Here is a 12,949-nt window from a genome sequence, read left to right as displayed (position 1 = left end):
TGCTTTAATTAAGGACGACAATAGCTCAGACAGAGGATGTCATGATTTTTTCAGTATTAAGCTTTAATTTTTCCATTTTTTTCTGATTAACATGGCTTCATTCCAAAATGTATAAAGCATGGGGGTGGAAGGAGTAAGAAAATGACTCTCCAGAGATAACTTCTGATAACATGTTAGTTTATATTTTTCAAATATTTTATTTCCTACCTCCTTCACACTCCATTCTTCAAAGGAAACTGGCTGTATATAATCCTTTATAATTACTGTTTTTCCCCTAATAAATAATATCGTGGACAATTTCACATGTATGAAAATATAGATTTACATCAATGCATATAGCCACATAATCCATGATATATTTCAACTATCATCTATGCATTTACCTGCTCTAAGATTTTGAAAAAGAATACTTTAAATTACAAAGAGGCCAATGCATTCATTCCTTATCTTTCAAAGTGGTTGTTTGAGCATATTTGGAGGACAGTGTAGATTATATCTTAATGACTGACATTAGAAACACAAAGAGGAAGTGAGAAATTATGTGGTTTAATTTATTTACTCACTTATTCTTTTACTCAAGAAATGTTTATTTGAGTGCCTTCCATTTGTCACATGATATGCTAGGTGCTAAGGATAATAAATATCAATATTTATTTGTAATAAATAAGACAATGCCAACAAAACCTTCTATCTTTGTGTGGTATCAGGGAGAGATAGAAAATGATAAATATTTTCGGTGATGATGTCTAGGATGGGGAAAAAAAGGAAAGGGAAAGAGCTTATGTGCATCTAGGAAAAGAATATCCCAGGAAAATGGAAAAATACAATGCCAAGACCCTGAGATGGGAGCTTGTCTGGAAAGGAAGCCAGTAAGATTGGAGGGGAAGTGAGTGAGAAGAATGGTAGGAGATGAGGTCTGAGGTCAGACTCTGCAGGTTCTTGTAGACCTTTGGCTTTTTTTCTGGATTAAGAGAGTTCATTAAAGGGTGTTGAGATGAAGAGTGATCTAATCTGGCTTATGTTTTAAAAGGATCACTCCGACTACTGTGCTGAGAATAGACTGAATGGGGACAAGGACAGAGACACGAAGACAAGTTAGGGCATTATTTCAATAATCTATATTAAACATTATGGTCTTTAAATCAGATGAGAAAAGAGGTGAGCTGATGGGGTTTGATGATGGGTCACTAGCACACTGTGAATAACATGAGAAGGCTGGGCTCATCACAAGGTTTCCAACATGAACACTGGAAAAGTAGAACTGCCAGTGATTGATCTCAAAAAGAAAATAGGAGAAGAATGTTTCAAGATGAAGATAAAGAGTTCAGATGATAAATATCTGAATTTGATATAAAGTTTGAGCTAGAAACACAATTTCTATATTAATCAGGGTATAGAAGGAATTTAATACCATGAGATGGAATTGGATTCCCAAAGAAGTGAATGTAGATAGAAAACATTACATTTTCAGTCCTCCGTTTTTTGGAAGCTGAGGAAATGAGCAGAAACTAGATGATAATAAAAACAATGGCCAGTGAGAAAAACAGGAAACAAGAAATGTTTGTATCCTGAAAGTCAAATGAAGTAAATATTCCAAACAGGGAGAAATGATCAACTGTGTTAAATTCTGGTGATTTACTTTAAAAAGTGGCCATTGAGAATAGACAGGACTATGTAATAACATAAAGACATTAATAAAAACAAACGCAAATTGAACACCTGATGAATACCAGGCACCTGTTACTTCTACGGAAGATGCAAGCCTAGGTAATATCTGGTTCCTACTCCTAAGAATATAAAAACTGAGAGCTAAAGATAAGTATTTAGAGGGAAAAATTTTATAATATATATAATATATTTATATTTAATATTATATAAATTATTTTATATATAATTATGGCTTATAGTATGAGTGGAATTAGAATATGTGTTCTGTAACAAGGATCAGCGTATGCAATTGCAGAGAGGATTAAACAACATGACATATTCACAGAATAGGTGCAAAGGAACTAGATAAAGCATCCTACTTCTTTATTCTGGATTCACTCTCAATTCATTCTTCATTCTTGTCACAAGCCACCTTTGAGTTAATGGTAATAAAGCAGGCTGTGAACCAAGAAGAAACTGACATAGTCACGGTCATTCTGTAAATTAATAACAGTTTTATCTGTAAATTATGTGTACATGGTGTGATTTTAACAAAACCAGGGAACAGAGCCCATCCAACCCAAGAAATGGTTTTTTTTTTGTAATGGAGTCTTCGTAATTTATTATAATAATTTTTCAATTTCTCCAAATATTTTTAACCTGTGGTTTGAGATCTTCTGATTTCAAACTGCTTATAATCTAAAGCAGTATTCAAATCAAACATAGCAGAAGCATAGAAACATCTGCCTAAATGAGCTTCCCCATGAGGCTTCACTAAAGAAATTTTCTCCTATGGAGGCTGGCCTTGCAAGATAACTCAAAGAATATTACTGTCTTTATTCTCTATTCTGTTTCTTTCTAATTTCTCTGTGCCTCTCTCCATACAAGGAAATTGTACTTAATCTTCTCCCTGTGGAGAAGATACTACACATGGGTGCTACCAAGAGGGATCTCACCTGAGGGAAGGCCTGGCTATAGAACAGCTAAAACCCTGCAAATCATTGATCTGGCCATTTTAGAGGAGGCCATTGTTAAAAGTTTGTGTATGTCCTTTGGGCCTTTTTCTAGGTACTTATAGCTGTATCTACACAACTTTTAAGTGATTTAAGACATTTGAATGTAGGTAAAAATATTAACATGGAATAAAGTCACAGCTGTGCCAGAGCAGCAGGTCTATATGGGTAGAACAATGAACGAGCAAACAAATTTAAGTTTATCCTCACGTCATGTCTTGGCTATGTAGGGTTGGAACCAAGATTTACAGTGTTAGACGTTATTCTGTTTAATAACACAAGCCATCCCTTCAAGTCTCTCAAGGTCTTTATAGGTACCAAGGAGACATATAAATAGGGAGTCAAGTTAACATTGAACTTCAGTTTGCTGGAAGAGTTTACTTTGTCTAAGGAGTGCTAACACATTAACAGGCTAATAAATTTTGATTTCTTCTCCTCACTTCTGTTGTTATCAGATTAAAAAATAGTATTATACTTTTGTTGCTCTAACAGGCTTTAATAAGGACTAGCTGATCTGTTTTTGCTCAGTAAATAAGCCATTAGATTACACACAGGAGGTCAACAGGGACAGAAGTTAAACAGTCTTGCTCTGCCTTCAGCAGTATCCATTGCAAGAGATTAATAACATCACAAGTGCTATTTTTTTAGTTATGGCAAAAAATTATATAAATAAAAATTTACATAAAATAGTCTGAGTTTGAATATTGTGAAAGGAAAAAAATCAAATTTTTAAATTATTTTTTCTCCTAGCATGGAGACATGGATAGTATTAATTGTACATTTGTAACATTTAGCCTTGTTCAGGTAGAGACTGCTATTACGCTCCTTTTATTTCTGAACGCGGCATAAAAGAGAAAATGACAAAGGCATGGAAAAGAAAGCCCAAGAGGAAAGATGAAAGGAATTGAGTTTATTCATTCTGGAGAGAATTATCTTGGAACGCAGAGTAATAACATTCTTCACACAAGTGGAGACTTCCCAGAGACGCAGCAGTGGCTCTCAGGGATGTGGTTTCCTCCTGCACAATCCCTGCTTGTCAAGAAGGCACTTAAAAGAAGAGATGTACTTATTTTATAATTAAGTAAGGTCAAGGGATCCACTTTGAAATTCTTGCTTGGAGACCTACAATGAAAATTCTCTGCTGTCGACATGGATAACAGAATAAGCAGAGACACACTTTCACCCATATGTGAAGAATTCTGGTTAGAGACCACAGTTTTTAAATGTACCTGAGTAAGAAAGAAAATGATTACTGGAGAAGTTATACAACGACATGAAAAATTAGACAAATGCATCAGTCTGGGATAGCTTGGGAGTAAGAATAAATTTTTTTTCTCAAAGTCCTACCATGTCAATAACCTGATACTAACATTATCTTAAATAACCAAAAATGCAGAATTAACGGTTAATTATGGGAAGAAATTGGTGAGATGGGCCACATAATAATATCTTTTGAGAGTCTTCTCAGTGTCTATTTCATTGTTACGTATTTGAATAAGTTCCATCCTGACTTGCTTTGCCAGTTGAGCCAAGTCCTATCACATGACTTTTGTTGTGGATCTCCTGGCAGCATATACGAGGACTGAAGGTAAGAAGCACTTTCATTAAAGTCTACTGGATTGACCAGTCAGGCTGATGCACTGGGCTCTTGGGGCTCTCTCTTCTCAGAAGAATGGAAACACAGTTTGCCAGGAAGAGAAAAGTGCACGTGGTTATTCCTATTGTGCTGATGAGAAAACAGAGATTTAGAAAGTTGAGTCTTGTGGATTCACTATATCATTTTTTTTTTCAGGTGGCTTAAAACAAATGATGCTAGCTGCTAGCTACATAAAGACTTGGAAGGAATTTCAATATATTTGCTATTTTCTCATTTAGTAGCTCAAAGAACTTATCCCACTATAGCTTGCTGCTGTCACTGTGTTGTCATCATAATAATAATGACCAGTTTGGTCTTGGCCTATGAAGTCAGCAATGTAGAATTGGAAAGTTAGGCTGTTCCTCACTCCATTATCCCTCCCCATTGCCCAATGATATATTTAAAATTAAAGGAGCTTTAACCTGAAAAATACAATTTTGGATAACTTGGGAAGTAAAAAACATGCCTTCTCGATCTTGAGGATTCTTTTCAAACTGGCTGCTTTGTTGGTTAATGTTTTAATGAGACATTAACAGACGTATTTTCTGAAAATAATGTGTTATTTTCAGACTGCTTTCATTGAAAAATATCACCAACTTTTACACTTTTGCCCTGCTGGAACAGATGGCAAGCCAACTGTCAACAATATTTTTTTGTAAGGCACAGTAAAGGAGGCAGGAAGAAGAATAAAGAATGCTTTTTTTCTTCTTTAGATGTCTTAATTATATTTTCAAAGTAATTCTTTTAATATTAGAAAATATAGTTCTGTAAGTTCCCTGGAACTCATAAAGAGAAACAGGCGCTATTTGGCAGAGTTAAAGTTGAACTCACTAACCATTTGAAGAGTCTAATTTAACTAATTAGTGATTTTTGCAGCTGTCTACATTTTCTTTCATCTGGTCAAATATTAACTTTAAAACATTTTTTCCCCAACAGAAGGATAAGCTGAGCCATAAATTTTTAAAGTAAGATTTCTCAAGATTTTTCTTGAAATACTAGGCCTGATTTTTAAGTTCTGGCTGAGTATTTCCCTCCTATATTGGTCTATAGATACCCTGCAGCAGAATGTTTATTTTCAAGTGATTCCCACTGATTTTATACACCCTGAAGTGTGGTAACTACTGTGACTTTAGTCTTTTAGGTCAGTAGTTTTCAAATCGAATTCCTCAAAGCCCCAAAGTTCAATGGAAGGTTCTCAGTGCTGTTATTAGGAGATGAGAAAGAGTTCTAGAGTATTTTGGCTTCAATGAAAGAATCCATTTCTAAATGTCTTATAAATGTTATTGAATTTCAAATACAACATATGCAAAGTGTATCCTGTTTAAAATTTTGTCATTGCTGTTGTCAATTTCTCATTTGGTGTTTCAGGTAGCATATATAATATTATACAATGTTTCTCATTTGATGAGGGATAAAGAAGTAGTAGTATTTCATTTTTGCCCATACAAGGAAAGAAAGAAAAGGACACCAATATTCTTCTGGGGCTGGTGTTGTGTTGGCAAGAGGAATCACAAGTGCTATTGTGAGGCAGAGAGGGTCTAAAACCCAATAAATGGTCTAAGACTGCCTTTCAGCAATCATGTCCTACAATTTTTTCCCCATAAAAGACCTGTATGCCCAAATCTTGAAAATGTTTATATTCTGTTCTGTTTAGAAAGTGCCAGTGTAAAGGGGTACTAAGGGTTGGGTGGGAAACTGAGCAGGACTAAAAATTAACTAATTTTTTAAAAATTAAAAAATTAAAAAGAGTTGGGTTGTGGTGCCTGGAGAAAATACATTTTTAAATAAAGCCTATATAATAAAATGCAAACTTTCTTAATAGATTGCTCAAAAACGTTTTTTAAAAATGCTGTTGGGGTTTATAGAAGGAAGAAGCAAAAGTGGCTTGAAAGAGGGAGGGAGAGTTATACAACTGGCCTTGGTGGAGGAATTGAACAAGTGTGGACAGAGACTATTAAAGGAAAATCTAGGTGAAGGTTAAAGCAATCTCTTTCCTTGTCATATTAGAGAATTCTTTCATGCTGTGGAGAGTTGCTAGGCAGAGTAGATTGGCTATAACAGTAATCAGCAGTGCTTTGTGCCCTTCCCAGAAAGGCAGGAGGCCATAATCCAGCCCCTAGAAACTGCTGAATTCTTGGAACCATAATAATGCGCTTATTTATTCTGTTCCTACTAGTTTCTAAACATTATTCTATAATCTTATATTTGGTGACTCTTGTTGAAGAAAAATTGCATCAAACCAATTAAACAGGCAGGAAAGACTGTATTCAAGATGATTGCAATAAGAGAGAATGTAACATCCTCTGAAACAAGAGGTGGGAAAGTTCTTAAGCGCTAGGGTGAGGTAGTGGAGGTGATGAGGCCATTTATATTTGCTAATTGGTGTTTATCAAAGTTAAACTTCTACCCTCCCACAGAGACTGGGAGATAGGGGCTCTGTCCTTCTTGATGAATACATTTCAAAGGGATGAACCCCAGGCCCTTGAGATAGGCATTCCTGGGTCATAAAACTAGCAAGAAGCTATGAGAAGATTAATATTTTAAAGGGACTGAGAAAGGGCTTAAAGGTGCCTGTTTTCTAAAGTAAAGTATCTAAGAAAAGGTAGCTCAGGGGCTTAGAGTCAGGAAGAAACCTGTCAAAGTTGAGTCAAACAGAGGGGAATGTTAAAGCCACCTGGGTCACCCTCAGGACTAAAATAGCCAGTGAAAGTACACCTTCCTTCACCCATAGCATCTCAAATTTGCTTTTCAAATATTGAAATTATCTGTTCATATGTCTATTTTTCCAACAAGACTAGCACTTTTACCCCCAGCAACTACTACAGCATTAAATGATGAACTTACAGTTTTTAAAAGTATATTCATTAATTATGAACATCTTGACTACACTAAGTTATTAGAGAAAAGGGAAGTGATTTAGCTCTTGATCACAGAGACCCAGAGCATCAGTAAATCAAGTGATGACAAAAGCAAAGAACTCCATAATGACTCAGCTATTCTCAATCAGGCTGTGTTAAAACCACTCAGGTTGAGCATGGGGAAGCTCAGCCGGTAAAAGTGGTAGTCAGTGTTCCCCTGACAGTATAATTTTTATGGTGTTTGTTTTATCAAACATAAACGTGCAACTTGACTGCCACAAACTTCCAGAAAGAAAAAAAACACAAAGATATCATCGCAGGACATAAAATAAGGTAAGAGACATCATTAAGAAACTTTCCTAGAATTGTTTACCTTATGGAAAAAGTAAATATGCAAAGCTCTCTGTCTGTTTGAGAGTAAACTCCTCTTTAGGAAATAAACTATAATCCTGATATTTATCAGCTCAGAAAAGAGTCTGATTACAAACTTGGCAGAATGGAGGCTCTACTGGGTGTGGGGAAGGAGTAGGTAATGAGCAGGTGTGAAGTAGGGGAATGGGCAGTAGAGGTAGTGGAGGATGCAGTTTTTTTAAAAATAGTTTTGGCAGAGAGTTGTTGAATTTATATTTTGTAAGATATTTTATGGCATGGATTTTTAACAATTTTAATTTATCTTATTTCCTTAATTAAGAAATAAAAATTATATATATTTATGGTATACAACATAATGTTTTGATATATACATTGTGAAATTGCTAAAGCAAGTTAATTAACATATGTATTATCTTGCATACTTCTCTCTTTTGGCTGAAAACACTTAAAATCGACTCTCTTAGCAATTTTCAAGTATATAATATACTGTTGTTAATTACAATTACCATTATATACAATAGATCTCTTGAATTTTTTTCCTCCTGTTTAACTGAAATTTTGTATCTTTTGGACAACATTACCCCAATGCCCCAAACTCTGGCCTCTGGTAACCACCATTTTACTCTCTGCTTCAGTGAGTTTTACTTTTTTGGATTCCACATATAGGCGAGATCATTGTAAGGATTTTTTGAACATAATGAATAATTAAAATATTTAAGACCTGAACCAAATGAATTATTAAATCTGGTTATGGTTGAACTTTAATTTTCCAATTACTGAATCTATTCAAAATGGATTTTCATAATGGAATTGAGGTCATAAAATTTGGTGATAGGAAATTCAAATTAACAACAAAAAAGGATTCTACTTCCAAACCCATATTTTTCCCTTGACATCTCTTTTACTTTTTCCTTTTTAAAAAAATACCATCTTAAGTGGGATCATTGAATACCCTATTCAATAATAGATACAGCTGGCTTCTGTACAAAAAGATAGAATTGATTTGCCTGTTAGTTCCAGCATGATGAAGGTATTAAATTCACAGTTTCCCCAAAAAGTGCTGGCCAGAAGCATCTCAGATTTTCTAGTGGCTATTAGTGCTTCATTTGAATGGGCAGTGAGTCATATCATATAAAAACTCAATGATTAAATCCTTATATATTGAAGATCAGAAAACAGAAGAAAACTCATGGCCATATGACCTCATGAGTTTTTCTTTCATATTGATGTTTATCATATATAGGTTTCCACTTACATATTTCCAAAGATATATGGGTGACGCTCTTATTGTAAGTGTAGATTATCATAATTTTTTTTTTTTTGAGACGGAGCCTCACTTTATTGTCCAAGCTGGAGTACGATGGCAGATCTCAGTCCACTACAACCTCTGCCTACGAGGTTCGAGAAATTCTCCTGCCTCAGCCCCCTGAGTAGCTAGTATTAAAGGCATGCACCACCACGCCTGGCTAATTTTTTTTGTATTTTTAGTAGAGACCGGTTTTGCCATGTCGTCCAGGCTGGTCTTGATCTCCTGACCTCAAGCAATCCACCTGCCTTGGCCTTTCAAAGTACTGCGATTACAGGCATGAGCTACCGCCCCCAACCAGATCATTATAATTTACAAGAATACTTATGGTACCCAGTTACGATGCTTAAAAATCTATGTGGAGCTGGAGGGTAGAGTAACAATATGACTTTTCAGGTTCAAAATTATGGTATTACAGAAAGAGGGTAGCAGAAATATATAAAATCACTTCCCAAATATATAAGCAATCATGCAATTGAGATAAATTAGTGAACCAAAGAGTAAGTAAATTGTTTCACTTACTAAAGATATTTAGTGATTACATCTTTAGAGGTGTTATTCTACCTCAGAAGCTGAGCTCTAGGGTAAAATATAGTTTTTCTGTTAATGGATGAATAGGGTGAATTTCTATTAGGTTTTGCTAAAAGTCTGCAGTAAAGGCTACTCACAGATTCTGTGTAGATTAAAAGTCATATCTATCCAATATTAGAAGTGGAATCACCATGATGGCATCTAAATGTGCCTAGTGCTCACTCCTACACAAAAAGGTGTTGCCCAAAACAACAAATGAACAACTAAAATCTGAATGGAATATCTGAGGGAGAGTGGGGGAGTCCAACAAGAAACTGGTAAAATCACTGTGGAGCATAAAAGCCCAGGATGGTAGTATAGAAGGAGAGCAAGTCTCCCTGCCTCTGCCACCCCATCCTCAGGGTTAAAGGCCATGAGGAGCTTCCCCTTGAAGAGAAAGGTAAGAAGAAGGCCCTTACCAGTCCACATTGCCATAAAAGGGCACCTGCAGTTCTTACTACTTAAGAATCCCACAGTCCTCGCAAATCCTGAGTCCACTTTGGGGAGCTGCCTGGAATTCACACTGCCTGGAATTGTGCACTCCTCATCTCTCATGGCCCGAGGTACTGCAGCACATTGCCATCTTAACACCAGAGACACTGCTGGAGTGTGCCCTTCTATGGGAGCCAGTAGTCACTGACCTCTAGCCTTGAGGCTCTTCCATTATTCCACCAGGCTTACATAGACGGCTTCAAAACCACAACACTGGCTACTCACAGTCTGGGACCAGAACGACTGTGATTCCCATTCTGCAGTGAGGAAGCCAACTCTGGGCTGGTCAAACCACCACATGCTTGTGCACCTAGTTAAAGAAACAGTCAGGTGAATTACCTCCAACGAGCCCACCATTATTTTGGCTGAGCCACTGCATGCTTGTGACCCTGGTTGGATAATTAGACTGACAGACCCACCCTGAATAGAGTCACTCTTGAACTTCCAAGCTGCAATGAACCCACCCCAGCTGGAAAAAAAGCCCAGTGGACCTGCCCCTGTTAGACCAATCCCTGAGCCACAGAGCCAGTATGTGTTTACACCCTGACCTGAAAAACAGCCTGACAGCCCAGCCCTCAGTGAGCCAGTCCTCCAGTTGGACAATCCATTGTGTGCACATACATTCACTGGATTGATAACCAGCTTGGTGAACCCATCCCTTAAAAAGCCACACCACTGCAACCAAAAACTCATGCAGCCTAAGCCAACAGGACACTCACAAACATTGCTAGCATGAATTACAGCTGAAGAAACTAGGCAGAGACTACACCACTGTGTTCACACAGAACCAAAGCCAACACATCCTACCCACTTGACATTCTAAGACCCATCTTCAGGAACAAGTCTTTCTGTACAAAAGTTACTCTATAAAATTGGGAGAAATTACTGTTCTACCACATGTGCAAATAAAAATGCAGGAATACAAGAAACATGAAAAAGCAGGGAAATAGAACACCTCCAAAGAAACATAATTTTCAAGTACATGACCCCAAAGAACAGAAAATTTGTGTAATGCCAGAAAATGAATTCAAAATAATGATCTTAAGGAAACTAAGCAAGATTCAAAAGAATATAGATAGACAATTCAACAAATCCAGGAAAACAATTTATAGTCTGAATGAGAACTTCAACTAAGAGGTATATATTGTTAGCAACAACAACAACAACAAAAACACAGAAATTTTACAGTCTATGAATTTAATGTATGAAATAAAAATACAGTCAAGTACCTCAACAGAAAACTAGACAAAGCAGTAGAAACATTTTCTAAACTTGAAGACAGGTCTTTTGAAATCACTTAGATGACAAAAATTTTTTAAAAGAATAAAAAAGGATGAAGAAAGTGTAAAAGATTTTTGGGACATCATAAAGCAAATAATTTTCACATTATGGGAATTTTACAAGAGGAAGAGTTAGGGAAAGGCATAGGAAATCTAAGTAATGAAATAATGGCTAAAAACTTTTCAGGTCTTGATAGAGATATGGACATCTAGACCAGGAAGCTCAAAAACTCTAAATAGATTCAACACAAAAAGGTTCTCTCCAGGACATATTATAGTCAAATTGTCAAAAGGCAAAGGCAAAAATAATTACAAAAACACTATGAAAAAGTATCATGTCATATATAAGGGAATCCAATTTAGATTAATAGCAAATTTCTCAGCATAAAACTTGAAGGCCAGGAGAGAATGGGATGATGTATTCAGAGTGCTGAAAGAAAAAAATAAAACTGCTAGCCAAGAATACTACACTCAGCAAAGCTACCCTTACGATATAAGGAGAAATAATGTCATTCTTGGAAAAATTAAAACTAAGGAAATTCATCATCACTAGACTTCCTTACAAGAAATGCTTAAGGGAGTCCTGCATCTGGAAGCTAAAGGACAATAACTATCATCATGAAAACATGAAACTATACACTGGTAAAGCAGGTACAAATATGAGAAAGAGAAAGAAATCAAACCTTATCACTACAGAAAATCACCAAATAACAAAGATAAGCAATGAGAGGGGAAGAAATGAACAAAGAATGTACAAAACAACCAGAAAACAGTTAACAAAATGACAGGAGTAAGTACTCATCTATCAGTAATTACCTTAACTGTAAGCAGATTAAAATTCCAAATTAAAAGATATAGACTAGATAATAGGTTTTTTTAAAAAAAGATCCAACCATATGCTGCCTACAAGAAATTCACTTCAGGTGTCAAGACACACATAAACTGAAAGTGAAAGGATAGAGAAAAATACTCCACACAAACAAACCAAAAGCAGGCAGGAGGAGCTATATTTATACCTTGCAAAAAAGACGTTAAGTCAAAATCTATGAAAAGAGTGTGAATCCTGAAAATCTGAGACAGGTCTCAGTTAATTTAGAAAGTTTATTTTGCTGGCTGGGTGTTGTGGCTCACACCTGTAATCCCAGCACTTTGGGAGGCCGAGGAGGGTGGATCACCTGAGGTCAGGAGTTCCAGACCAGCCTGTCCTACAGGCTGAAACCCTGTCTCTACAAAAATACAAAAATTAGCTGGGTGTGATGGCAGGGGCCTGTAATCCCAGCTACTCAGGCAGCTGAGGTAGGAGAGTCATTTGAACCTGGGAGGTAGAGACTGCAGTGAGCTGAGATCACACCACTGCACTCCAGCCTGGGAAACAGAGTGAGATTCCATCTCAAAACAAAACAAAACAAAACAAAAGTTTATTTTGCCAAGTGTGAGGACGTGTGCCCATGACACAAACTCAGGAGGTCCTGATGACATGTGCCCAAGGTAGGGCACAGCAGGGTTTCATACATTTTAGGGAGACATGAGACATCAATCAATATATGTAAGACGTACGTTGCTTCCTTCCAGAAAGGCAGGACAACTCAAGCAGAGAGGGGGCTTTCAGGTCACACAGGTAGGTGAGAGACAAAAGGCTACATTCTTTTGAGTTTCTGATTAGCTTTTCCAAAGAAGGCAATCAGATATGCATTTATCTCAGTGCGCAGAGGGATGACTTTGAATAGGATGGGAGACAGGTTTGCCCTAAGCAGTTCCCAACTTGACTTTTTCCT

Source organism: Pan troglodytes, chromosome 8, assembly GCF_028858775.2.
Source record: "Pan troglodytes isolate AG18354 chromosome 8, NHGRI_mPanTro3-v2.0_pri, whole genome shotgun sequence".
Classification (NCBI taxonomy): Eukaryota; Metazoa; Chordata; class Mammalia; order Primates; family Hominidae; genus Pan; species Pan troglodytes.
The sequence above is the reverse complement of the archived record's forward strand: the minus strand, read 5'-3'. Positions refer to the sequence as shown.